This window comes from Triturus cristatus, chromosome 6 (assembly GCF_964204655.1).
Source record: "Triturus cristatus chromosome 6, aTriCri1.1, whole genome shotgun sequence".
NCBI classification, from domain to species: domain Eukaryota; kingdom Metazoa; phylum Chordata; class Amphibia; order Caudata; family Salamandridae; genus Triturus; species Triturus cristatus.
This window is the reverse complement of record NC_140589.1, coordinates 1,509,939,171-1,509,966,187: the sequence shown is the minus strand read 5'-3', so window position 1 is coordinate 1,509,966,187 and position 27,017 is coordinate 1,509,939,171.

Below are 27,017 nucleotides of genomic sequence, written 5' to 3'. Positions count from 1 at the left end.
GGTGCCATGTTGGGAGGGGCATGAGTAGCAGGGTTTCTTCTACATGGACTGTGACGAGGAAGACGGACGAGGTAGGTAATGAGCATATGTGTCCCACTACCATAAAGCTAATCGATAAGTGAGCGTCTTATAGATCAACTTAATCACAAATAAATAAATACACGAAGGATGTGTAAGAATCTACCATTTCCAAATTCCTTGATTCTTTAGAGATTCCAATATTTTTTCTTGGGATACATGCGTGTTTGCAAATCAAGCTGACAAATGTGGCATATTTTGCTTGTCTGGAAATCCCCTTTGTCTCATGCAAGTAATGCACTTTTTCTCTAACGAGCACGGTATATTGTTTATGGTTTTGACTCTAAAAATTGTTCGTTTTCAAACATTTGCTAATAACTTCTGATAATTTCTTCCCATTTATTCTTTTAGTTCCTTACACAGTTTCTTTAAAATCAAAATTGTTACAATTGTGTGAAAGCAGGTGCCTACCATAATCTGTAACTTCAGGGGTTTGTTTATCGTATAATTTGCAGTTCAGATGCTGAAAGTATCATTGTTGTAAGTGAGGTGGTAATTATACTCAGAAATTAAGTTTGTCTTGCTTTTAATTATGCAAAAGTGACTACCAATTAGAAACAGAGATCCAAACTGCAGTTTTGAGAAAACGTGTAAAGGTATCGCTGCCTGTCTTCTAATCAGCAAGTATAAATATAAGTGCTATTTTTTAACATGAATTTCCCAAATAGAAATGCATTTCTGAGAGACAGTTATAACAATGTGGATAAGTAAACGATCTCAAATAAAACCTAATTTATTGCTAAAAAGGTTTCATGGTTATAAAGGAACTGTTGCCTTTCTGTCTGACAGATTTCTATGCAGAAAAAATTAAATTACATATGGTTTTTTAAACTATGAATATAAACTGTGGAAATGTTAAATGCCTCTTCACACATGAATAATCCACACTGAAAGGACAATTTTAACCAAAACCCACAAGTGGGTATATGTTTAGTGCTTGTGTGATGCTTGTGTGATGCATAAGGTAAAATATGCTGATAATTTTAAAGAGGTATTGGATCATGTTAGGGTTTTGTCCGGTGACTGAAAATTGACATATTCACATAGCTTAAGTTTCATCAGAAAAAGTATACATTTATTTTATGATGAGTATTAAATTGAAGAAATATTGTTATGTTATCCCTATAATTCTGAAAATAACGTATCTACAATTAGTAGAGGTAATTTACAGGCACGTTTCTTTTCAATAAGGTTTTAAAAATATCTACAAAAGTCAAGACAAAAGCAGTTTATATTCAATCTAACTAAGAAACTGTAGGGCATTATTTTGGAAATAATGCGTGATTAACTGTTATATGCACAAGAAAATAAAAATAACACTTTTTTAGATAAAGAATAGCAGTTAATTTGGGGATGACTAGGCAGAGAGGTATTGTAAATAGGCCAAGCTTTCATTCTATCATAACTATTTTTCCCTTCCTTTTACAGTTGAGGACTCACTGCGTTATGTCCATTGGAGTGTCGGCGCGTAGAACCCTAACCAGATTCCTAACTAAAGCCATACAGCTGCAGCACCACAGTTTCCATCTTCGGAGTGTTTTAGTCCTGACTGGTCTGCTGATCCTGGGATCCCACAGACTCCGAAAGACTCAGCAACACAAGTAGTAGTTCTTCACATCCCTGAAGGCCTGCCCTGTCCTCTCACCAAGTTTAAGGTCAGTATCCCTTGTCGGAGCTGCAGGAACTGAACCCCTGTGCAGTGCATTGACTTTCTGTTGCAAAAGCTTCCTTCCTCCAAGATCTTCGGGCACCAAGTAGCCGCAACGTCAAGCATCTCTAGTGACCAATATCTTTTCCTCACCACAACTCTTGCAGCGTGGGCTTGCATCTTTTGTGAGCTGCTCGAGGTCCTCTTGTGACTCCAGTGTCTCCGACCTGTGGGTCTTCTTGAGGGTCATCTTTGAATTCAGTGGGCTCCCCTGATTGCTCGGGCCTGCCTTGACTCCCCTATTTGTGGTGAGTCACCTGGACTTTGCTGGTCCCGACACTGTACCTTCTTCACTCTCCACGCTGGTTGCAGTTGCCAACGTGGGACAGCTCGTGCATAGCTCCTGGACTTCCACAGCATCACCTGATCCGCACAGCTGCAGTTTCAAGTCACTGTCAGCTCTCCTGCAACACTCAATATCAGTGGGCATTTGTATTCCTGGTCACTCCTGAGTGGCATAGACTCTGTCCCCTCTGCTTTAAGGTACTTCTAAACTTGAATCCACCTTTGGGTTCCACCGGACACTTTCACTTTCCCCAGCAGCGGCATCTTCCTGAAGTCCTCCATTGAGTTTGATGGCAGTTTCCAACGCCACTTCACACCTATGCACCCGGCTTCACTGGTGTAGGTATCCGGGTTCCTAGGGTATCATGGGTGGGGTGGCTCTCCAACCTTCTGTCTTCCACTGGGTTTCTTCAAGGTCCACTGGTAAGGGTCCTTTTTCTTTAAAATTGCAACTATGACTCACCCTTTGACTTGCATTGAGCCTGTGGTCGTGTTTGCACACTGCAAACGGCCTCCGTGGGGTTTCTGGTTCCTTACCATGGGTGGTTACTTGGGTCCCCAGCACTTCTACATCTTCTGGGTATAGTTTTGACTCAAGTTGTGGTTCGTATACCACTATTTTAGTATATGGGTTGGTCTCCCCAGGTGACCACTGTGTATTTGTGCTACTTACGTGTTTCTTTGGCAAAGTATTGTGTATATCTCTGGCTAAAAGATATCTGTATGCGTTAGTGAGTGTCTTATAATAAATACATATTTTTATAACTACACTGTGTGGTTCTTTTTCACTTAATCTATACCAATAAGATTATGTTCTGATAAAACAAGCTGCTTTACACGCCTTCTGCAATAAGCCTGAAGGCTGCTCTTCACAGCTACCACTTAGAGAGCTTTCTAAGGTTGTCTAAGACCACTAAAATCACCATAAGGGTTGTCTGGATTGGTGCAGGGTGACCACTTACATAAGTGTACACCATATACAAAGCCAGCTTCTCAAAGTGTCTGAATGGGTATCTGAGTGGGTGTATGAGTGGCTGAGTGAGTGTCTCAGTTGGCCCGTGAGTAGGTGTGAGAGTGTCTGAGTGGGATTGCGAGTGCCTCCTTGAGTGTGTGTCAGTCTATGAGTGAGTGTCTGAGTGGGTCTGTGAGTGGGTGTGTGAGTCTCTGAGTGGATCTGTGAATGACTGTGTGAATAACTGACTGGGTCTGTGAGTGGGTGTATGTGTCTGAGCGGGTAGGTGTGTGGGTGCATGAGTGTCTGAATAGGTCTATGAGTGGCTGTGTAAGTGGCTGTATAGGTCTGTGAGTGGGTGCATGAGTGTCTGATTGAGTGTCTGAGTTTGTCTGTGAGTGGGTGTGCGAGTGTCTGTGTAGGTGTGTCAGTAGCTATTGAGTGTCTCAGCCACAAAGGAACCGCACAGCCTTTTTATCCAACAAGAGTCCACAATTTTGCCCAAAATACCTACCCAAGTGGAGTTCTTTCTACTGGTTAATTACTAAGTGCTACCTCCATGGGTAAATGTTCAGTATGTATTCTAAAACACAGCTACGTAATAGAGCACAAGGAAATGTCACCAGTGACCTCGTCTGCATTTCAGCAATTTGATTGTTCCTGGTGCCTCTTTATCCAGAAATATGTTGTATAATTAATTCTCCTATAAAGAAGACAACAAGACTACAAAGACGTAAATTTCCTTCAAGCAAGTGTTCTTCCTCCTAACTATATAAATTATGTGCTTCTTTGTTTGGTAGAGATTACCTCATATTCCTCAGCATCAGAAACTCCTCACAAAAATCGGCAGGTAAAGCATTGGGGAGGCTACTTGTTAAGCTGTCCATCATCCTGGAAAAAGATAAGAAGACCTTCGGATTCTACTAAGATGGCCGTGGCCAAACATAGAAACAGTCAAGTGATTTCCACATTTACACACTCTGAGCAATTTAAAGGGAGACCATGGATTCTGATCTCACCAGGACAGGACAACAAAGAACTAACTTGTCACAGTCACATGCAGATTGCACTCCTATAGATCAACAATGCATTCACCTTCATGAAGGATTTCAGATTGTTTTTCAAGATGGAATTGCAGAGAAAAAACACCTGCTATGTATCTATTTCTAAGTGCTTCCTGTTGAGGTTTAATTTCTGTGAAGTGAGCACCAGGGCCAGACCAGCCCTCGGGACACCATTTCCCAGGGCCTGGCCACAATATAGTGGGGGAGGAGGGCCATGTAACCCTCCTTCCTGGGACAATTTAAGCCGCAGGTACCCCATCCATTGGGGCCAACCACAATTCAATGGAGAAGTAGGGCTGTTCAGGCCCATCCCCGGGCTGATTTCCCAGGGCCCAGCAATGTGTCCCTGGGTGCCCTGGTCCCACCCAGGGTACCCAGTGTGCAGGATGGAGACTACAGGGGGAGTCTCAACGCCCCTGGGGGAGCCAGCATTGCTCTTGCATGCAGGGTGCTGCTGGAAATGTAGCTCCCTTTGTGGAAGAGAGTAATAGTTGCATCTCTTTCCGAAAGAGATAAAACCTCCACTTTCAGCAAGAGGGAGCATTTTTCCAGCTCCATCTGGTTGGAAGCAGAATCCTTGCTGTGCTTGGAGGGAGCTGTCAGCAACCCTGGACATAGCAGGAGCCGGCCCTTGGGGGTTGCGGTTCCCAGGGCCAGGGGTCCATGCAGACCCCCTCCTTAATGTTAATTGTAGCCCTAGGGAGGTGGTGGTCCCTGAGGCTTGGGTGGTGTCCATGCATCCCCCCTCATAATTTTTGTATTTATTGTTCTGGGCAGGTGGTGGTCCCGTGGCCTGGGGGGTCATTGCAGCCCCCACAATAATACTAGCATCAGACCTGGGGAGGTGGTGGTCCCCAGGGCATAAATATGCCATAAGAGGGGGACCTGTATGCCCCTTCCTTATTTGTTAAAACACATGCCCCCGGGACCTGGTCCACCCGTACTTGAATTTCGCCATGATTTGTTTTAAAAGTACTTTTTTGCAATGGCTGGGTCCCTGTGGGACCCCACCACCTGAGGTAGAGGGTCAAGGTACTCCTACCTTACCCTCTTTTTATTTTTTTCTGCATTTGTTTTTGGGACTCCGCTGAAGCCGAGTCCCAAGATGGCTGCCAAAACTTCGTGGTTGAAGTGTTGGCAGTCAATCAGAGCTCTGTAGATCTCTGCACAAGTTTGTTCTTATTCACAAAGCAGTCCAAACACTCTCCTTCTAGTGGGTGGGAGCTGTCAAAGGTCTCCTGCCCACTGGAAGTGGAGGTTTCATCTCTTAACCTGCCTGGAGACATATATGGAGGGGTAAAAATGAAACAATTTCTCAGGCACAGAGGAAGCTGACTTTCCAGTAGTTCCCTCCTTGCAGCAGCTATGCTGGCTCCTGCAAGAGGCAGAGAGCTGGCTGGGAGCGCATAGGCCTTGAGGCTCCCTCCATGATCATTGGAAAGAAAGCAGAAGGGTAAAAAAAAATGGACAGTAATGAGCAGCGAGAAGCAGAATAAAAGTCAGCAACGAACAGAAAGAGGCAGAATAAAGGTGAGAAATAAGCAGAAAGAGGCAGAAGAAAGGTTAGAAACAAGAAGAAAGAGGTAGAATACAGGTCAGCAACAAGCAGAAAGAGGCAGAATAAAGGTCAGAAATTAGCAAAAAGTGGCAAAATTAAGGAGAGAAACAAGCAGAAAGAGGCAAATTAGAGGTAAGAAATTAGCAGAAAGTGCAAAATAGAGGTCAGAAACCAGCAGCAAAAGGCTGAATAAGGGCAGAAACGAGTAGAAAGAGGCAGAATAAAGGTCAGCAATAAGCAGAAAGAGGTAAAATAAAGGTGAGAAATAAGCAGAAAGAGGTAGAATAAAGATCAGAAGCAAGCACAAACAGATAAAATAAAGGTCAGCAGTGAGCAGAAAAAGGGCAGAATATGGGGAGAGCATGAGCCATTCAGGCAAAAAAGGGGTATTGGCCCCCAATGACCGTTAGCAGCCAAGTGGACTTTATCCCACAACAATTAGTGTGACAGCAGGCCCCTTTGCAGAGTGGTTGAGAAAGGGGGCGTGGCCTCTGTTGAGACCTCAGCAATCCTGCTGTGGGGGACTTAGTTGTAGCAACAATAGGGGTTCTTGGCCCCCAATGAGCCTGAGCAGCCAAGTGGAGTTGATACCCCAACCAGTAGTGCACCAGGAGGCTCCTTTGTAGATTGGTTGAGAAAGGGGGCCAGGCCTCCTACGAGGCCTCAGCAATTCAGGTTGGGGGCCAAGAATATAACTTCTCGGCCCCCAATTACCTACAGCAGCCAAGGGGACTTCTTCCCCCAAACAGTAGTGCACCAGGAGGTGTGTTAGCAGAGTGATTAAGAAAGGAGGTGGGACTCTGATGAGGTCTCAGCAATCCAGCTGTGGGGAACTTACTTGTGGCACCAATAGCAGTTCTTGATCCCCAATGCCCTCAGCAGCCAAGGGGAATTCATCCCCCAACCAATAATGTATCAGGAGGTTTGTTTGCAGAGTGGCTGAGAATGGGTGTGGGCCTCTGACAAAGTCTAAGCAATCCCGCTATGGGGAGTTTACTTGTAGCAACAATAGGGGTTCTTGACCCCCAACGACCCTCAGCAACCAAGTGGAGTTCCTCCAAAACCAGTAGCGCGCCAGGAGGTGCATTTGCAGAGTGGTTGAGAAAGAGGGTCAGGCCTCATATGAGATCTCAGCAATCCTGCTGTGGGGACATGCTTTTGGCATCAATAGGAGTTCTTGGTCCACAACAACCTTCACAGCCAAGGGGACTTCTTCACCCAACCAATAGTGCACCAGGAGGCATTTATGCAGAATGGTTAAGAAAGGGACCAGGACCTCCGATGAGGTCTCAGCAATCTCAGTGTGGGAAACTTACTTGTGGCAGGAATATGGGCTCTTGACCCCCAATGATCCTCACCAGCCAAGGGGAGTTCATCCCCCAACCAGTAGTGCACCAGAAGGCATGTTTACAGAGTGGTTGAGAAAGTGGGTGGGGCTTCTGATGAGGTCTCAGCAATCCTGCTGTGGGGGATTTACTTGTGGCAACAATAGGGGTTCTTGGCCCGCAACAAACCTCAGTAGCCAAGGGGAGTTCATCCCCCAACCAGTAGTGCAACAGAAAGCCCCTTTGCAGATTGGTTTAGAAAGGGGGCAGAGCTTCCAACAAGGTCTCAGCAGTCCCACTGTAAAGGATTTACTTGTGGCCACAAATGTTTTTTTGGGCTTCCAACGATATTTGGCAGCCAAGGGGACAGCTTCCCCAACCAGAACTGAGCCAGGAGGCCCCTTTGCAGAGTGGTTGAAAAAGGGGTGGGGCTTCTGACAAGATCGCAGCAATCCCGCTATGGGGGACTTACTTAATTCTTGCAACAATAGGGGTTTTTGACCCACAGTGACCCTCAGGAGCCAAGGGGACATCATCCCCCATCCAGTAGTGTGCCAGGAGGTGTGTTTATATAGTGGTGGACAATGGGGGTCGGCTCTTATTGGCCCCAAAGTACTCTCAGCATCCAAGGGGAATGAATTAGGGGTGACATAGCAATACTCTGCCTGCTCACTGACTTTGGCGGAGTTTTACGGTAACTCTCTGGGATAAAACTCTGTGAGCGTCCCCCAGGTCTAGCAGAAAGAGAAAAAATAAGGGTCAGCACGAGCAGGAAGAGGCAAAATTAAGGTAATAACTGAACAGAAAAAAGGCAGAAACTGAGGAGAAAATTAGCATAATCTACTCAGACATTCATGCAGCCTCTCACAGAACAACTCAGTCACTCAGACACTTTACTCAGATACCCATTTAGAAACTCATGCACCCACTCACAGACCCACTGAGACACTCATGCACCCACTCATTCACCCACTGAGACACTCATGCACACACTCACACACCCACTGAGAGACTCATGCACTCACTCATATACTTACTCTCAAATATTACAGGTTACAGTTAGGAAATAACATTAAAAATTGTAGAAATTCACTGAAAAACACAAAGGTTTCAGAAGCATTATATTTAGGAAACAGAATTAAAAACAAAACTTAGAAATTCACTGAAAAAAGGCAAAGGTTACAGGTATGTTATAGTTAGGAAATAGAATTTAAAAAAACCTTAGAAACTCACTGAAAAAAACAAAGGCTATAGGGATGTTATAGTCAGGCTCAGATTTCACTCAATCAAAACCATAGAAATTCAGCAGTTACAGTTACCTGAGATAACTATAACATATGCTACTTATGACCTCACATATTACATCACTCATGACATTATTGTTGACATCACTGATGACATCTCAAATGACATCACTAATGACATCACTGATGATATCATCCACTGATTGTGAGTGTTTTCTAAACGTTTATGTGTTAAACTTATATACTAAGGTACTGCAAAATATAAATTACTATACTGTGTGTACTAGTAATGAGTGATACTATTTCTAATATATGTTATGTGAGTGGCTGTGTGACTGTGTGTATCCATGTGTGAGTGGATGTCTGAGTGGCTGTATAGGTGTGTGAGTGGGTATGTGAGTGCCTGGATGGGTGAATAAGTAGGTGTGTGAGTACCTATATGGGTGAATAAGTAGGCGTGAGAGCAACTAAATGAGTGTGGGAGTGGCTGTTTGATTGGCTATATTGATGAGTGAGTGGGTCTAAGAGTGACTGTATTGGTGGTTGAGTAGTTGTGTGAGGGGCTGTATGGATGAGTGAGTGGCTCTATGGATGAGTGAGTAGGTTTGTGAGTGCCTGTATTGGTAAGTGAGTGGGTGTATGAGTGGTTACAGGTAGGCCTGGGCCAAAATTCCGTTCCGTTCGCGGAATTTGCGATAATTTGGCATTTCCGCTTTCTGCGGAGAGCGCGGAAATGTCAAAATTTCCGCATTCCGCAGCTTTGCGATAATTTGGTACTTGCTCGCGCTGTAAAATAATACATTCTCGCGCGCGCGCGATCGCCTTACCTGAATCCCCGCGTTCGCCGACAAGTTTTCCCGATCCGGTCGCGTTCTCCATGAGATGTTGTATTGTTTTAGCCATTTGCGCTGTCTCGCGACAGTTCGCGCCCGCAGTGACGTCATGCGTCGCGCGATCACGTCTTTCTTCTCGCGATCATGCACCGCGAGAAGAGTGAAAACAAGATGGCCGCGCCCGCAAGCAACCGCATGGGTAAGTTGGCGAGCCGCGAACACGCAGAAAATACCGCGAACGGGCGGGAAAAAAACTTCCGCATCTTCGCGATATTTCCGCGTGTTTGCGGAGATTTTAAACATCTTTGCGATAATTTTCGGAAGTCGCTTCCGCGAATTCCGCCCACCCCTAGTTACAGGTATGAATGAGTGGCTGTGTAAGTGACTGTATAGGTCTGTGAGTGGATATGTGAGTGGCTGTATCGGTAACTAAGTGGCTGTGTGAGTGGCTGTATGGGTGAGTGACTGTGTATATGAAGGGCAATATGGGTGACTGGGTGGCTGTTTGAGTGGATGTTTCGTTAACTGATTGGTTGTCTTAATGTCTGTATTAGAGAGCCAGTGCCTATATGAGTGGCTGTATGGGTGAGGGAGTGGCTCTGTTGAGAGGCTGTATGGGTGAGTGACCGGGTGTGTCACTGGTTGTATGGGTGAATAAATAGGTGTGTGAGTAGCTTTATGAGTGAGTGAGTGGCCATGTGAGTGACTATATGTGTGAGTAAGTGGGCATGTGAGTAACTCTATGGATCAGTAAATGGGTGTATGAGTGGTTGTATGGGTATGTGAGTGGGTGAATGAGTTGTTGTATGGGTATGTGGGTAAATGTGTGAGTGGTTCTGCGGATGATGTAATCAAAGATATAATCAGTGACGTCATTTGAGATGTCATCAGTGATGTCATGAATAATGTCACTGACCATGTCATGAGTGATGTAATATGTGAGGTAATAAGCAGTGCATTGTGAGAGCATAAGTTATAGTTAGCTCAGGTAACTTTAACTACTGAATTTCACTTTTTTGCATGAGTGAAATCTGAGTCTAACTACAACGTCCCTGTAACCATTGCTGTTTTCAGTGAATTTCTAAAGTTTTTTAATTCTATTTCCTAACTTTAACCTCCCTGTAAGCTTTGTTTTTTTAGTGAATTTAAAAGGTTAAGTTAACGTATTTTCCTTACTGTAAACTCTAACGTTTCAGAGTGTGGGTGTGTGAGTGGTTGTTCAGGTAAGTATAGGTAAGTAAGTAGGTGTGTGCGTGGCTATATGTGTCTGTGACTGGGTGTGTGAGCAGTTAAGTGCATGTCTGAGTGGGTTTGAGAGTAGCTGAGTGGGTGTGTGAGTGTATTGCTGAGAGGCTTTATGGTTCTGTGAGTAGGTGTGTGAGTGGCTGTATGGGTCTCTACAGTGAGTGGAGGAAGGGGGCCAGGTCTCAACAGTTCCACTGTGTATGACTTACTGGTGGTAACAGGTGGGGTTCTTGGCCCCATAAATTGTCAGCATCCAAGAGGAATTCATCCCCCAACTAGTAGTGTGCCAGGAGGCATGTTTGCAGAGTGCCGAACAAAGGGGAAAAGGCCTCCAATGGCCTCTCAGTAATCCCGCTGTGTGGGAATTACTGGTGATAACAGGAGGGGTTCCTGACCCCCGAGAGCCCTCAGTATCCAAGGGGACTTCATCCTGCAACCAGTAGTGCACCAGGAGGCATGTTTGCATAGTGGTGGGTAAAGGGGGCGGGGCCTCCAATGAGCTCTCAGCAATTTCGATGTGTGGGACTTATTGGCAGTAACAGGAGGAGTTATTGGACCCCGGAGACCCTCAGCATCCAAAGGGGCCTCATCTCCCAACCAGTAAGGCAGCAGGAGGTGCATTTGCTGAGTGGTGGAGAAAGGAGGTGGGGCCTTCGATAAGTTCTCAGCAATCCTGCTGTGTGGCACATACTGGATGTAACAGGAGGTGTTTTTGGACCCCAAGGACCCTCAGCATTAAAGGGCACTTCATCACCCAACCAGTAGTTCACCAGTAGTCACGTTTGCAGAGTGGTGGAAAAAGGGGACGGGGTATCTGACAAGCTCTCAGCAAATCTGCTGTGTGGGACTTACTGGAGCTAACATGATGGGTTCTTGGCCTCCAAGGACCCTCAGCATCCATGGGGAATTTATCACTCAACAACTTGTGTGCTATGAGGTACGTTTGCAGAGTGACAGCCAGAGGAGGTGGGGCCTCTGAAGAGCTACATCAGCAGTCATGGTTCCATAGGGGACAGGGTCGCGCTGAGCACTGCGGGGGTTATGCAGATTCCCGCACATTGAGAAAAAAACATTGCAAGGCAATTTATTGACATTTATGAGTCCCTCTGGGATCCTTCTAACACCCCCAGGGGGTCAGGGTGCCTTTACACTGACTTCTTTATTCACTTTGCACAGAAATGTTCAGCCTGGGGAACTGTTTCCCGACAAACAAAATGGTAGCCACAACTTTTCTGTGAAGGTGCTACCAGCCAATCAGGGCTTGGAGTCTGGATCACACGGGGGATCAGCGTGGATCTGGGTTCCTATATATACAAATTTGTTGTTTGGTTAATATCTCTAAAACTACTGAGCAGATTTACACCAAATCACAAAAAGTGTAATCTGCAGAACAAAATCTACCTTTCTGCCAAATTTAGTGAAATTCCGTCCAGCAGTTTGGGCTGCAGCCGTGTTCAAAATTCCCATGGAAATAAACATGGGGAAAATGAGTTTTGGGGCCCTCTTTTTTTTTAGCCCCCGCTTGACAGGTCACCCCGAAATCGTCCAGACCCAAGCAGTGAGAGTCAAATTTGTTCTGAAAATTTTGTTAACCCTTGTCAACTGGCACCAAAGATATCGGCAAATGAAAATGATTTTGCTATTGAAACTAGGTCCTCACTAAAATTACCTACTGCTGGTGATCACCAGTAGGTGAATATCTGTATCTATCTATCTATCTATCTATCTATCTATCTATCTATCTATCTATCTATCTATCTATCTATCTATCTATCTATCTATCTATCTATCTATCTATCTATCTATCTATCTATCTATCTATCTATCTATCTATCTATCTATCTATCTATCTATCTATCTATCTATCTATCTATCATCTATCTATCTATCTATCTATCTATCTATCTATCTATCTATCTATCTATCTATCTATCTATCTATCTATCTATCTATCTATCTATCTATCGATATATACAATATATATATTCACTGAAAAAAACCATAGGTTTCAGGGACGTTATATTTAGAAATTAGCATTTAAAAAACCTTAGAATTTCAATGAAAAAAACACAGATTTCAGGGACGTAATAGTTAGTTTGACATTTCATTCATACAAAACCAGAGCAATCCGGCTGTGATAGTTAGCTGAGCTAAGTATAATTCACGCCCCCACAATGCACTGCTGATGACATCACATATTACATCCTTCATGGCATGGTAAGTGACATCACTGATGACATCTCAAATGACATCACTGATGACATCATCCAGTGACTGCGTGTTTCTATAAAGTTTAAATATGCTTTATATATATATATATATCTCAAGGTGTATTGAAGAATGAGTGGGTGTATAAGTGTCTGAATAGATGATTTAGTAGGGGCGTGACTGACTGTATAAGTGAGTGATTAAACGTGTCCTACTGAATGCATGGGTTAGCGACTAAACTGTGAATGTCTATAACAGTCTGTCAGTTGGTGTATGAGCAGATGCATGGGTTGGTGAATAGCTACATGAATGTCTATATGGATTTTTGATTGGTTGTCTGAGTATTTTTATGGGTGCCTGAGTGTCTGTGTGGGTGGGTGGGGGCTGTATGACTCTGTGCATAGATGTGTGAGTCGTTGGTTCACTGGGTGTATGGGTTCAAGAGTGTATCTGTGAAGGGCTGTATGGGTGGGTGAGTGTGTGTATGGGTGTGTTGGTGAGTGAATGATATCTCAGTGGTACATGTGTGAGTAACTACGTATGTGAAAGGCAGTATATGTGAGTGTTGGAGTATATAAATGACTATATGTAAGAGTGAGTGATTGTGAGAGTGGCTGTATGGATGCGTGTGTGCTTGTATCAGTGATTGTATGAGAGTAAGTATGTATTAGTATCTGTATGAATAAGTGAGGGGGTGTGTGTATAACTGTATAGGTGAGTAAATGGGAGTGTGATTGATTCTTTGCATGCCTAACTAGGTGTGTGAGTAACTCTATGGATGAGTGGTGGTATGTGAGTAAATCTATGGATGAGTGGCGGTGTTTGAGTGTCTATATAGGTGTATGAGTGCATAGGATAGTGCTGTATTGATGAGTGACTGCACGTATGAGTGACTGTATGGGTGAATGAGTGGATGTTTGTATAGACCTAGGATTCAGTGAGTGAGTATGTAGTAACTGGTATTGGTGTGTCTATGGTTTCAAAATTGGTTGTCTGTATTTTAGAGTGGGTGTATCAAAGGTTATATTAGGGTATGAGGAGGTGCATCAGATTATCACGTGGATGATGTCATCAGTGATGTCATTTGAGATGTCATCAGTGATGTCATCAGTGATGTCACTGACCATGTCATGAATGATGTAATATGTGTTGTCATCAGCAGTGCATTGCAGGGGCGCGAGTTATAGCTAGCTCAACTAACTATAACGGCTGAATTTCTCTGGTTTTGTATGAGTGAAATGTCCAACTAACTATAACGTCCCTGAAACCTGTGGTTTCTTCAGGGAATTTCTAAGGTTTTTTAAATGCAAATTACTAACTATAACGTCCCTGAAACCTATGATTTTTTCACTGAATTTCAAAGGTTTTTTAAATGCTAATTTCTAAATATAACATCCATGAAAACTATGTTTTTTTTCAGTGAATGTCAAAGGTATTTTAAATGCTAATTTCTAACTATAACGTCCCTCCAACCTATGATATTTCAGTGAATTTCTAAGTTTTTGTAAATGCTAATTCCTAACTATAAAGTCCCTGAAACCTATGGTTTTTTTCAGTAAATTTCAAAGGTTTTTTAAATGCTAATTTCTAACTATGCCTACAGAGGTAGGACAGGTGCAGAAAGAGGAAGAAAATTGCAGAAACAAGCAAAAGAAATGTAGAAAGAGGCAACAGAAGTCCAGAAGGACAAAAAAAGGTACAGAAAGAAGCAATAGATATGCAAAGAGAACCAACACAGGTGCAGAAAGAGGCCTTGTTGCAAAGTCATCCTGCGCCGTCAACTTTTTGCTGACTGGTACTGGTGATAACTGACACTGACTAACCAGGCCCAGAGCCAGTGCTATGCTGAATGACCCTTAGAATACAGTGAAAACACCTACATACACTAGGGTACACTATGGGTCGGGGTACCCCTGTGATTGGCATGACCTCACCTGTAAGGCCTCTGTACATAATAGGGCAGGGGGGTTAAAACTGCCTCTAAGTCAAAGTTCCAGAAAGAGGCAAGATAAGTGCAGAAAGAAGCAACAGAGGTGCCAAAACAGGCAAGAGAGGTACAGAAAGAAGCAAGTGAAGTGCAGAAAGAGGCAAGAGAGATGCACAAAGAGACAAGAGAGGTGTAGAAAGAGGTAGGACGGGTGCAGAAAGGAGGAAGAGAAGTGCAAAAAGAGGCAAGAGAATTGCAGAAAGAAGCAACAGAGGTGGATAAAGAAGCAAGAGAAGTACAGAAAGAGGCAAGTGTGGTGCAGAAAGTAGCAAGAGCAGTGCAGAATGAACCAATAGAGGTGCAAAAAGAGGCAAGAGGCGTGCAGAAAGAGGTAGGAGAGGTGCACAAAGAGGCAAGTGAGGTACAGAAAGAGGTAGGAGGGGTGCATACAGAAGGAATAGAAGTGCAGAAAGAAGCAGCAGAGGTACTGAAAGAGGCAAGAGGAGTACAGAAAGAGGTAGGATAGGTGCACAAAGAGGCAAGAGAGGTAAAGAAAGAGGCAGGAGGGGTGTGGAAAGAAGAAAGAGAAGTGCAAAAAGAAACAAAAGAAATGCTGAAAGAAGCAACAGAGGTGTTGAAAGAAGCAAAATAAGTGCAGAAAGAGGCAAGAGTGGTGCATAAAGAAGCAAGAGCAGTGCAGAAATTCCCAAAAGAGATGCAAAAAGAAGCAAGAGAGGTACAGAAAAAGCTAGAAGAGGTGCACAAGGATGCAAGAGAGGTACAGAAAGAGGCAGGAGGGGTGCAGAAAAAAGGAAGAGAAGTACAGAAAGAGACAAGAGAATTGCTGAGAGAACTAACAGAGGTGTACAAAGAAACAATAGAAGTACAGAAAGATGTAAGTGAGGTGCAGAAAGAAGCAAGAGCAGTGCAGAAAGAACCAACAGAGGTGTAAAAAGAGGCAAGAAGGGTGCAGAAAAAGGTAGGAGAGGTGCACAAACAGGCAAGAGAGGTACAGAAAGAGGAAGGAGGAATACAGAAAGAAGGAAGAGAAGTGCAGAAAGAAGCAAGAAAAGTGCAGAAAGAGGCAAGAGAGGTACAGAAAGACGCAAGAGAGGTTCAGAAAAAGGCAAGAAAGTATAGAAACAGGCAAGAGAAATCCACAAAGAGGCAAGAGAGGAGCAGAAAGAGGCAAGAGAGGTATAGAAAGAAGCAAGAGAAGGGCAGAAAGAGGCAGGAGGAGTGCGGAAAGAAGCAAGTGAGGTGCAGAAAGAGGCAAGAGAGGTACAGAAAGACGCAAGAGGGGTACAGAAACAAGCAAGAGAAGTGCAGAAAGAAGCAAGAGAGGTGCTGAAAGAGGCACAAAGGATGCAGAAAGAGCAAGAAAAGTACAGAAAAAAGTAACAGAGGTACAGAAGGAGGCAAGAGAGGTGCAGAAACAGGCAGGAAAGGTACAGAAAGAGGGAACACGGGTACAGAAAGAGGGAAGAGAGTTACAGAAAGAGGGGAGAGGTATGCAGAAAGAAGCAAGATGGGTGTGAAAAGATGGAAGAAAGGTGCAGAAACAAGCTAGAGAACTGCAGAAAGAGGCAAGAGAATTGCTGAAAGAAGCAACAGAGGTGTATAAAGAAGCAAGAAAAGTAGAGAAAGAGGCAAGTGAGGTGCAGAAAAAAGCAAGAACAGTGCAGAAAGAACCAACAGAGGTGCAAAAAGAAGCAAGAGCGCTAAAGAAAAAGGTAGAAGAGGTGCACAAAGAGGCAAGAGAGATACAGAAAGAGGCAAGTGAGATGCAGAAGAGAAACAAGAGCAGTGCAGAAAGAACCAACAGAGGTGCAAAAAGAGGCAAGAGGGGTACAGAAAGAGGTAGGAGAGGTGTACAAAGAGGCAATAGAGGTACAGAAAGAGGCAGGAGGGGTGCAGAAAGAAGGAAGAGAATGCAGAAAGAAGCAACAGAGGTGCTAAAAGAGGCACAAGGGGTACAGAAAGAGCAAGAGAAGTGCAGAAAGAACCAAAAGAGTTACAGAAAGATGCAACAGAGGTGCAGAAAGACTCAAGAGAGGTGCAGAAACAAGAAAGAGAAGTGCATAAAGAAGCAACAGAGATTTAGTAAGGGCGAAGTGGGGTGTGGAAGGAGACAAGAGGCATACAGAAAAATACAAGAGAGTTGCAGAAAGAGGGAAGAGGGGTGCAGAAAGAAGGAAGAGTGGTGTGAAAGCAGCATGAGGGTTGCAGAAAGAAGCAACAGAAATGCAGAAAGAGGTAAGAGAGGCGCAGAAAGAAGCGGGAGTAGTTTACACACCATTAGTACCTTTGTAGGAAGGTGGAATCTGACTGCATGGTTGCCCCCACTTTTTTCCTGGTGTTTTGTTGGTTTTCGACTAAGTCTGGCTGGGATCCTGCTATTAAGGACCCCAGCATATCTGCTTTCTCCCTTGAATTGATTGCCTTAGGTACACTCCAGATTGGATTCTGGGGTACCCTTATAAGTACCTAGTATATGGTATACTATGTACCCAGGGCACAGGTACCTCAGAGGCTTACCAGGGGCTGCAGCATGTATTGTGCCACCCCTGGGAAGCCATTTAAAATGACACAACAGGTCTGCTACAGCAGCCTGTGTAAGGTGGTGTATGCACCCCTTACTGTGATATAGGTTCCCTATATCTCTCCGTATCACTGCACATGTAAACCTATAAGTCACCCCTATGGCATGCTTTAACAATCCTGAAGGCAGGGTGATGGGTTTCATGTGAGAGGGTGCCCATGCATGATCAGAGCCCTCTGTAGATTCGGAACCTTTATTCCGGGGTGATTTGTGATGCAGCCAAACCATATACTCTTAAGACATTATAACCTTGCAGTAAATGCTAACTTTGGAATGGCTGCATGGAAACATGTTGTGTTTGGTGTCAAACACCTTGGAATCATACCCCCACCCCAGTAACTGGTGTGGGAGGTATGATTTCACCCTACTAGAGGGAGAAACATGACAGCACCGGTATACCCGGTACCAGCTTAACAGACCCTGGCATCACAAAATGGATGCTTCCAGACACGAGTCTGCCCTCCTGCTGCTGGACAAAACTCTGGCAGGGGAGGCCTGGGCAATAGGTTTCCTGTCACAGGGAGGTGTAACCACCTCCCAGACAGGTTTTAGTGTATTGGGGCTGGGTGGATGCACTCCAAGAGTGCTTTGATGTCTGCATTAGGGGCACATTTGGTGTCCCTGTGCATAGTCCAGCTCAAACCGGTTGCAGGGGCACTTAGTCCCTGCTCTGGTGCGAAACTTGACAAAGGACATGGGTGTAGCCAGTAGCCACCCCTCTGTCCTGACCCTCCCATAGGTGGGTCCCCAGAGGTTGTCCCACCCCTTTCTTGGGTATAAAGTGGGAACCCATGACTGCAGGACTTTAGATTTACCTGGACAAAACTCTGCCACAGAATCCCAGAACTTCTACTATCTACACGACATTGGGTGACCGAAGAATATCCCTTGGAGTAAAGGAGTTACTTCCCTGCAAGGCAGGCACCAAAGACGCACCTGTCTGGTTTGCATCAACGCTGCTCCCGAAGGACACCGACAATTTTGCAACACAGGAGGTGGGTTTCCAAGATTCCCTGAGGCCGATCCGTGCTCTCAGCAAACCTGAGATCCAAAGCCCCCGTGGGGACCATGCAACCCAAACCCCTGGACACCGCGACCATTTGCAAAGCAAAAGAAATTGGGACCCCCTCAAATATTTAATTTAGGTCAGAGAGAAGAGGGATAAGAATGAACAAGTATACTATAAAAGCTCCCTCATGACCTTCTAAATGGTCCAAAAGGATTCAGAAATGGGTTATATAAAATTTATCATACATAATTATTTTTTATATAATTTTCTTTATTCCTTTTTTTTAAGAAATGTAACACTTATCATGAATATCACAGTTAATTGTCAATTTGTAATTTCTTTTTTCATAAACATACAATAGATATATTCAATACATTTGTCTGTAACATATCATTTCACTTCTAAACAATATGTAATCCCTAGGTAAGGCTAAACACAGAAATAGAAAACTAAATATTTTCTTTATGATCTTCACACTCTCTCATACATTCATACTGATTCAGTCCACATTCGTACCACATTCATAATTACAAGCAAAGAAAACTCAAAATAGATTGAAAATCTAAGTATAACAATATTCTCCTAAGACCAACAAGACAATTGCGTAAAGCAAGATGTAAGTATCAGTGGTCAGTGGTCGACGCGTTTCGGTGGTACAGGAATTGAAAAACCACCTTCATCAGGACCCGCCAAGTAATCGATCAATCTAGCAATGCCCAGGTAGTACGTGCTATCAGAAAAAGATCTTTCTATAATGAAACTAGTCACGCTGTCCTTCGTTTAGTACAGTTGGCTATAAATGTCACTTTCCTTTACTTTACAAGTCAATTTAACTGCTCATTCTTAATAATTAATCTGGCGGGAAAGTCCTAAATTTAGTCTTATACTTGATTTATAGGGTTCTCAGTAAGTCGTTCATCCTCCTAATATTTTGTCTCAATCTTCAAATATAGACAATGCACAAATAATATATCAAAGTCGTTACGACACTGTAAGTTGTCGTCGATACATCAAAACTCCATCCGTCCGGAAGAGCCCACTCGCCAAAAGTACGGGAAAGCGCAACCATTTGCAGCAGCATATGCTTCTTGGCGATCCCTGAGGCTTTGCTTTGGACTACTAGTAGTCCAGACCCCGAGCAGTGATTCCACTGAAGATTGCTGGCCTACACTCCTCGAGTGACCTGTGGGCTGGTATCTAGTGATTCCTCTTGAGGTCCCTTGGCAATCTCTTGTCCATCGACTTGTGGGTCCCTGAGAAGGGTACTTTGACTTTCAATGGGATTACCTGGTTGCTCCAGACGTGCCCTGACTCTCCATCACTTGGGAAGTCCACAGGACCTTGCTGGTTCACACCAAAGCCATTTTTCTCTCACCACGTGGGGTGCAGTTGCCAAGGCTTGTTGGTCACCAATCCGGAAACTGACCCCTCAGCACTCGACATCCTTTGTTGGAGAGCTCGCCTGCGGACTGTGGTGGTTGTTGATGCCTCCTAGTCCCCGTGGCAGTGGAGTCAAGCTTCACCTCTTCGCACCTGAAACACCCTACATCGGTGGGCATTCGTCTATCGTGTCCCAGGTTCCTCACATCTGCGATCAAGGCTTGGATCACACCAGATACTTCTCCTTTCCATGGCAGCAGCACTTTGCAGCACATCGCCATTGAAATCAACGACGACTCCTGACACCATTTGACACCTATGCACCCGGCTTCCCTGGGTGAGGTAACACGAGTCTTTAAAATTCCAACCGTGCCTTTCCTATTGAATTGTACGGGGCTCGCGGCTGTGTTCTCACACTGCACACGCCCCCCGTGGGTCTCCTGTGTCACTGCCTTGGGTGGTTCTTTGGGGTCCCAGCGATTCTACGTGCTCTAGGCACTGTGTCTAGTCAAGTTGTGGTTCTTATACCACTTTCTTCATATATGGTTTGGTCTTCCCCTGGAGCCCATTGTATATTGTGCTATTTACTGTTGTTTAATAACTGTATTCTTGTGTGCCTTGCTCTCTAACTTCATAAAGAGGTTAGTAGAAAGTTTTTAGAAATAAATACATCTATTTTATATATATACCTTGTGTGGTTCTCCTTTCATTTAGTTATTCAGGAGGTTATAATCTGGTAAACCAAGCTGCTTGACACTCCTTAAAGACTTAGCCTGAAGGCTGCTCTCCATAGCTACCACTAGGATAGCTTTCAATAAAGGTTGTCTTAAACCTAATCATCAATAAGGGTTGTTTGGACTGGTGCAAGGTGCCCACTATAACTAGTGGACAGCATATGCCAGGCCAACTTCTCACAACCTTAATACCCACATTTAGCAATAAGTAACAGGGGACCATTCTAGGTTTGCGCAGGGCCTTCCACCATGCTGTAACAAGTTATTTTGTTCAAATCGGCAGATTATGCAGCAGATGATGTATTATCTGGCAATACGGTAAATGTATAATTGTGCAAAAGTCGGTGCAGCCAAACAGTCACATAATTCCAGTGGCCCTGCTCATACCTCTGACTAGGTCCAGAAGTGATCCTCAGTAGTTCCTTCCTTTTTTTGTCTCATTGAGTTTAAAGTTTAGCTTCTATAACAACGAGGAAGACTAAACCTGAGGTTACAACTCCACAACGCAGACTATCATACCACACAATTACTCCTCAGTGAGTCCTTCTTTTTTTTCATTGAGTTCATAGTTTAGCTTCTATAGAAATGAGGAAGACTTAACCTGAGTTTACCACTCCACAACACAAACTACCATACCACATAATTGCTCTCCACAACACATAATCCCACTCTACATAATTCCTACAAACTTAATACCACATACTTTCTATCCACATAATTTCACTACACAACATACCACATAATTCCACTACACACAACCTACTTACACTACACTCCAAGAAACATTATTAAAACACTTTTACATTTACAACGCCAATATCTCTAACTCTCGCAAATGCGAAACGTATTACACAGCAAATGTTTCTTTAACTAGTAGTCACATTTGCAGAGTGGTGGAGAAAGGGTGCTGGGCCTCCGACCAGCGCTCAGGAATTCCACGTGGCCTCCGAAGACGTCTTAGCAATCCCACTGTTTGGACCTCCTGGAGGTAACAAGAGGGGTAGTTGGCCCCTAAGGACATCCTTGGGGGACAATTACCCATCCTATTACCTCCAGTAAGTTCCACACAGCAGGATTGCTAAGTTCTCATAGCAGGCCACACCTCCTTTGCCCATCACTCTGCAAACGTGCTCCCTGGCATGCTCTTGGATGGGGATTAAAGTCCCCTTCGCTGCTGGGGGTGGTTATGGGCCAACTAGCCTACCTCTTAACTCCAGTAAGCCTCACACAGTGGAATTGCTGAGAGGTGGACACAGGCCACGCCCCCTTTCTCCACCACTCTGCAAATGCACCTCTTGGCATTCTCTTGGTTGGGGGATGAAGTCCCCTTTCCTCCTGAGGGTCCCTGGGGGCCAACTAGCCCTCCTGTTTCCTCTAGTAAGCCCCATACAACTGGTTTGCTGAGATCGCTCAAAGGCCACGCCCCCTTTTTACACCACTCTGCAAACGCGACTCCTGGCGCACTGCTGCTCGAGGGATGAAGTCCACTTTAGCCCTGAGGTCCTCAGGACACAAGAGGACCTCATCACCCCACCAGCAATGCGTCAAGAGGAGCGTTTGCAGAGTGGTGTAAAAAGGGGGGTGGCCTCGGACCACCTCTCAGCAATCCCACTGTGTGGGGCGTACTGGAGGTACCTGGTGGGTTAGTTGGCCTCCAGGGACCCTCAGGATTCAAGGGGACTTAATCACCGAATTTGGAACGTGCCAGGAGGCGCATTTACAGAGTGGTACAGGGAGGGGGAGGGTCCTCCGGGGAGATGCCGTTTTCCTTTTATTGTTAGAAGGGGGGCTGTGTGGCCCCCCCTTCTGTTAATATTTTGAGTTCCCTGGGGACCCCATCCCCCAGGGCCTGACCCTTATTTTTATTTATTTTTAAACGGGAAGGGTTGTGGCCCCGGGAACCATCCCCCAGGGAATGGTCTTGTTTTTTACTTTTTATTATTAATACAGAAAGGGGGCTGTGTGGCCCCCCTTCTCTGGGCCACTATTGGCCTCGGGGACCCATCCCCAGGGCCTGGCCTCATTTTTTATTTATATACGGGAAGGGGGCCTTACCTAGGCCACTTCTGGCCCCCGGGGTTCCATCCCCCGGGGCCTAGCCCTATTTTTTAAATAACCACCAAAAGGGAGGGGGCCAGCCCTCAAGGTGGGGACTGTGGGGGGAACCTCAATGCCCCTATGGTCTCTGCCGGCTCCCCACCTCCTGCGGGAGCTGGCATTGCTAACATGCAGCTCCCCTTGCCCAAAAGCAAATCTGCTTTGCTTTGTTGAAACGAGAGCAGGTTTCCTGCTCTCGCTTCAATGAAGCAAAGCAGTGTTTGCTATGGCAGGGCAGGAGCCTTGCTCCCGTCCTGCCATAGCGAACAGCAATGTACTGGGGGTAGGCACCCCGGGACATTGTAGGAGCCGTCCCGGGGGGTGGCGGTCCCCAGGGAACACTTTAAAGCCCCCCGGAAGGTGGTGGTCCCCGGGGCCCGGGGGTCCTTAATGGACCCCTGAATTTAAATAATTAGTGGCCCGGGGAGGTGGTGGTCCCTGGGGCAGTGTGGGGGAGGCAGGTGCCCCCCCACACTCCTTTAATTAGATTGGAGCCCCGGGGAGGTTCTATCCCCAGGGCTGCACAGGGGCAAGAGCCTCCCCCATGCTTTTTTAAAAAAATAATCCCCCGGGGAGCTGGCGGTCCCCGGGGCTGCAGGGGGCCATGAGCCCCCCTGCATTTGAATAAGGATCACCCCGGGAGGTGGCTGTCCCCAGTGCTGCGGTGGCCCCGCAGGCCCCCGCACCATTATTAAATATTGCCCCCAGGACCTGGCCCACCCTAGGGCTTTAAGAAAACAAACAGCCCATTCAGATCAGCCTATTGTTTACTCCTGAGAGATATTTCGCACCTATTCACATCTCTTCTAAGATAATTACTGGTTGGGAGAAGCTCAAGATCCAATATGAATTAACTCCGGGGGCATTAGGCAGAGAAAATGCAACCTTCCAAAAGGAACTTTTCTTTAATATTTCTCAAAAATCCGTCTTAACCATTGAATCGGATTTTTAATAACTATTAAAAGTAGTTGTATTTGTATTCTAAATGGTCCTATTCCTGAGCTACAGTATTAGTGTGCTAATCTTTACTTTTCTATCTAGGAAAGGTAGGCCTTCCACAGTGCAAATTGCTTTTTGGTGCTAGTCACTGTGAGGACATGTTGATATTAAATTTCACATGTCCTACTTTTAAATACCATCCACCCAGCCTTTTGGGATACAGTGCCTACATAGGGGTGACTTATTAATATTTGAAACAGAGGTTTTGACCTGTGAAAATGGTCTATTTTTGATGAGACATATTGCAGTTTTTACACTGCCACAGTCAGGCTACAAAGGCAGGCCTGAAGCTATTATTGCAACACCACTGTAGTGGATGGCACAATAGATGCTGCAGTCCACTAGTGATATTTAACTTACAGGTCCTTCGTACTCCTTGTACCATATACAAGGTCTTATACGTAAGTTAAATATGTCAATTAGTGTTAAGTCAATTCAACCATGTTTAAAAGGGAGAGATATATGTACAGTCACATCCTCAACTATCCCCGCCCCTTAATAAACTATTAATTGTGTGGTATCACTGTAAAGTTTAAAGAAACGTATAAAATAAAGAGTAATAGATTAGTTAAAAAAGATAAGTAACATATTCGCACAAATATATTTCATTAGCAACAAATAGTGGTTACTTAACAAAAGTAATTAAAGAGTTTTGTGTTTAAAATGATTTTGGATAAGTCTTTTGGGTTAAGTGAAATCCTTGTGTAATGTAAGAATATTTATTGAATATATAATTGCTTTTAGAACCTGTAGCAATTTATTTTCCAGAGCTTGTGATGATATGCATACTTAATCAGACAAACAACAATAGAGACCAGGATATTATGTTCTGGATTTTCGAAGACTCCAATTTCAAAATTGAAAACAAGAAACAACACATCGGACAACAATGACTAAAATTTCTGACAATTCGCAACAGAAGTTAGGTCTGACCTCAGACTGACCAGCACAAGATTATTAAAGAAGTGTTTATCAATCAAACTTATAATAATTCTTGGTGCGTCAATATGCAGTGTCAAGTAGCAATTTACTCACACACACTTACACAGTTACAGCTTAAAAGGGATTTAGAGACAGTAATTTGTTGATTTACCTTTCACTGGAGTTCATGATCACTAAAAACGCATATTTTTCATTCTCAGCCCTTTGGTCGTCTATTTTTACGCCTTCAATCCTTCAAAGTGAATACATTTCCAGTAGCTTGACAGAGTTTGTCTTTCGGCAGCTTGATGAAGCTCTTGAGTGAGTTCACCTCTGTAGACGGCACCACATCATGATATTTTCCTACATGATCTAACTAAGCCCGAGAAAGGTAAACACAGGGAGTGTGTTGGTAAGCATTAATTAGAACACCAGCCAGTCTTCAAAGTCTGGCATTAGATATTCAGTAGAGGCACTGAGACAAGTTTTAAGCAACTTCATCTAAAAAGCAGGTTAAATGACGCACATTTAGGATGTGACATTTTTCGGGAAAAAACGTGGTACTTAGATTTCACCAGAAAGGTAATATTTATCTGTAACCACTGAGTTTAAAATAGCACCAGTCTATCATAAAGTACAATTTACATTGGAATTCAACGTGTTGAATTGGACATCAGAGCATTCATTGAAATGTTGTTTCCCTAATGAGTACTTTTAATTGTAACTTGGCATTTAGCTCTGCACTGTAATGTGTTACAGACCACATTCCCACTTAGAATAATAGTGGAATTCCACACAGTTTAAAGCTTAATGCAATTCGTTTCAAATTACGTGCTAGAGAAGCAAAACATTACATTATTTTTTTCTCTAGGGAATCTCAATATTATGTTTTAAAATAGGATCTGCACATCATTCAATTCCACTCTTGCATCCTAAAATATTTATACAAAAGAGGAAGCCGAGCCATAATATTTGAGTCAAATTTACAAGCCGAGGAAATCTGCAGAAGTCACAAATTAAATCTTTCACGACTTATTAACCATGCATGACCCGATGTACGCACTAACAAAGTACAAATAGTTGGTGCAAATTTTGCACCAGCGTTTTACAACTTGGCTTTAATTTTGCTATGTGACCTATGCAAAAGAAATAGGCCATGCCACCAAATTTCCAGCCACTTGGGGTTGCCGAACGTCCTTCCGAATGAAGTTTAATTAGCCAGGTTTCTAGTTCTATTTTACCCACCTGTGATTAGCATCTTCAAGCACAGGACTGGTGAACAGCAGACCCAGAGCTGCTTTTATTTTAAAAAAAAAGAAATAGCTTGTTTGGGAAGACTAAAGGGGGTTGCTGACACTCTTCCCCCAGACCAATGCCTGTTTACCCCCAAGGCTGACACATACAATTCCCATAGAGTAAACTGTCCAATGGCGACAAGTTCCCCTTTGTGACAAATGGTTTACCCTTCTTTTGAGGAGACAGTAACTTTTCAAAGGCTTGCAACCACCGTTGCAGCCACATATCAATGATACATTTCATTGCAAGTTGCCATAGTAGGGGATACCTAGTCATAAAGATTTTCCGATTTGGAAAGACCATTCTAAATCACAAAATGGGGTATAATCAGTGTTTAATTTGAGCCGTTGGTTGCAAGTGGGACCCACTAGCACTTATTTGTGGGTACTGGCACTTATCTTTCCTCATCAGACTTTAACCTAGTAAAAGAGAGAGAAAAATCCAAAAGAGGAAAAGAAGCAGAAAGAAAAAGATGGTTAAACATTGACAAAGGGAGGAAACAGAGACAAAAAACAATGTGGAGGAGTCATATACTAAACTATACAATACTATATTGTACTATATTAATTTTCTAGAGCACTAAGCTACCCGAAGGCTTCCCAGCGCAGAGTGAGTCATAGTATGCACTAGTGGAGTTAACCTTATTTAGAGGCTAATGTGGGTATAGCCATGTTTTAGGCAGATAACTATAACTCGCACGACCGCAATCCACTGCTGATGACGTCACATATTACATCACTCATGACATGGTCAGTGGCATCACTCATGACATCACTGATGACATCATCCTTTTTATAGAGTGGCGGTCGCGCGAGTTATAAGTTATCTAAACTAACTATAACGGGGGAATTTCATTGGTTTTTTACGAGTGAAATCTCCACCTAACTATAACATGTGTGAAACCTATGGTTTTTTAAGTGAATTTGCAAGGTTTTTTAAATGCTAATTCCTAACTATAACGTGTGTGAAACCTATGGTTTTTTCAGTGAATTTGTACGGTTTTGTAAATGCTAAGTTATGTATTTATTATTATATTTTTTATATATTTATTTTACAATAAACTACATATAATAAAAAAATGTTTTTTTTTGTTTTTCACCGTGCGCGCACGGTGCGCGCGTGCTGCGCGCAACCCGCGATTTTTAAAAAAAAAATTAAAATGTTTTTTTCTGCCTTCGGGGTCCTTCAGGGACCCCCTGACAAAGGCTAGGGGGTCAGGAACTCTCTACCCTGCCCCCTTTTCACATTCGCCACCTTCCTTTTTCACTCTCGCACTCAAAACAAACAAAATGGCGGCCGACACTTCCTGATTTTGACCGATTCAACGTTGACTGACATGTAACCACCAATCAGAATTACGCTCACGCACGTTAGGGTGCGCGCACCATGCGCGCACGGTGCGCGCACGGTGCGCGGCTATAGATATTTATGTACTTTAACTGCAATTTTCTCAGGAACTACTGAACAGATTGACTCCATATATGCAAAAGGCACATCCCTGACCTGAGGACTACCTCTTTGCCAAATGTCAAGTAATTCTGTTCAGCCGTTC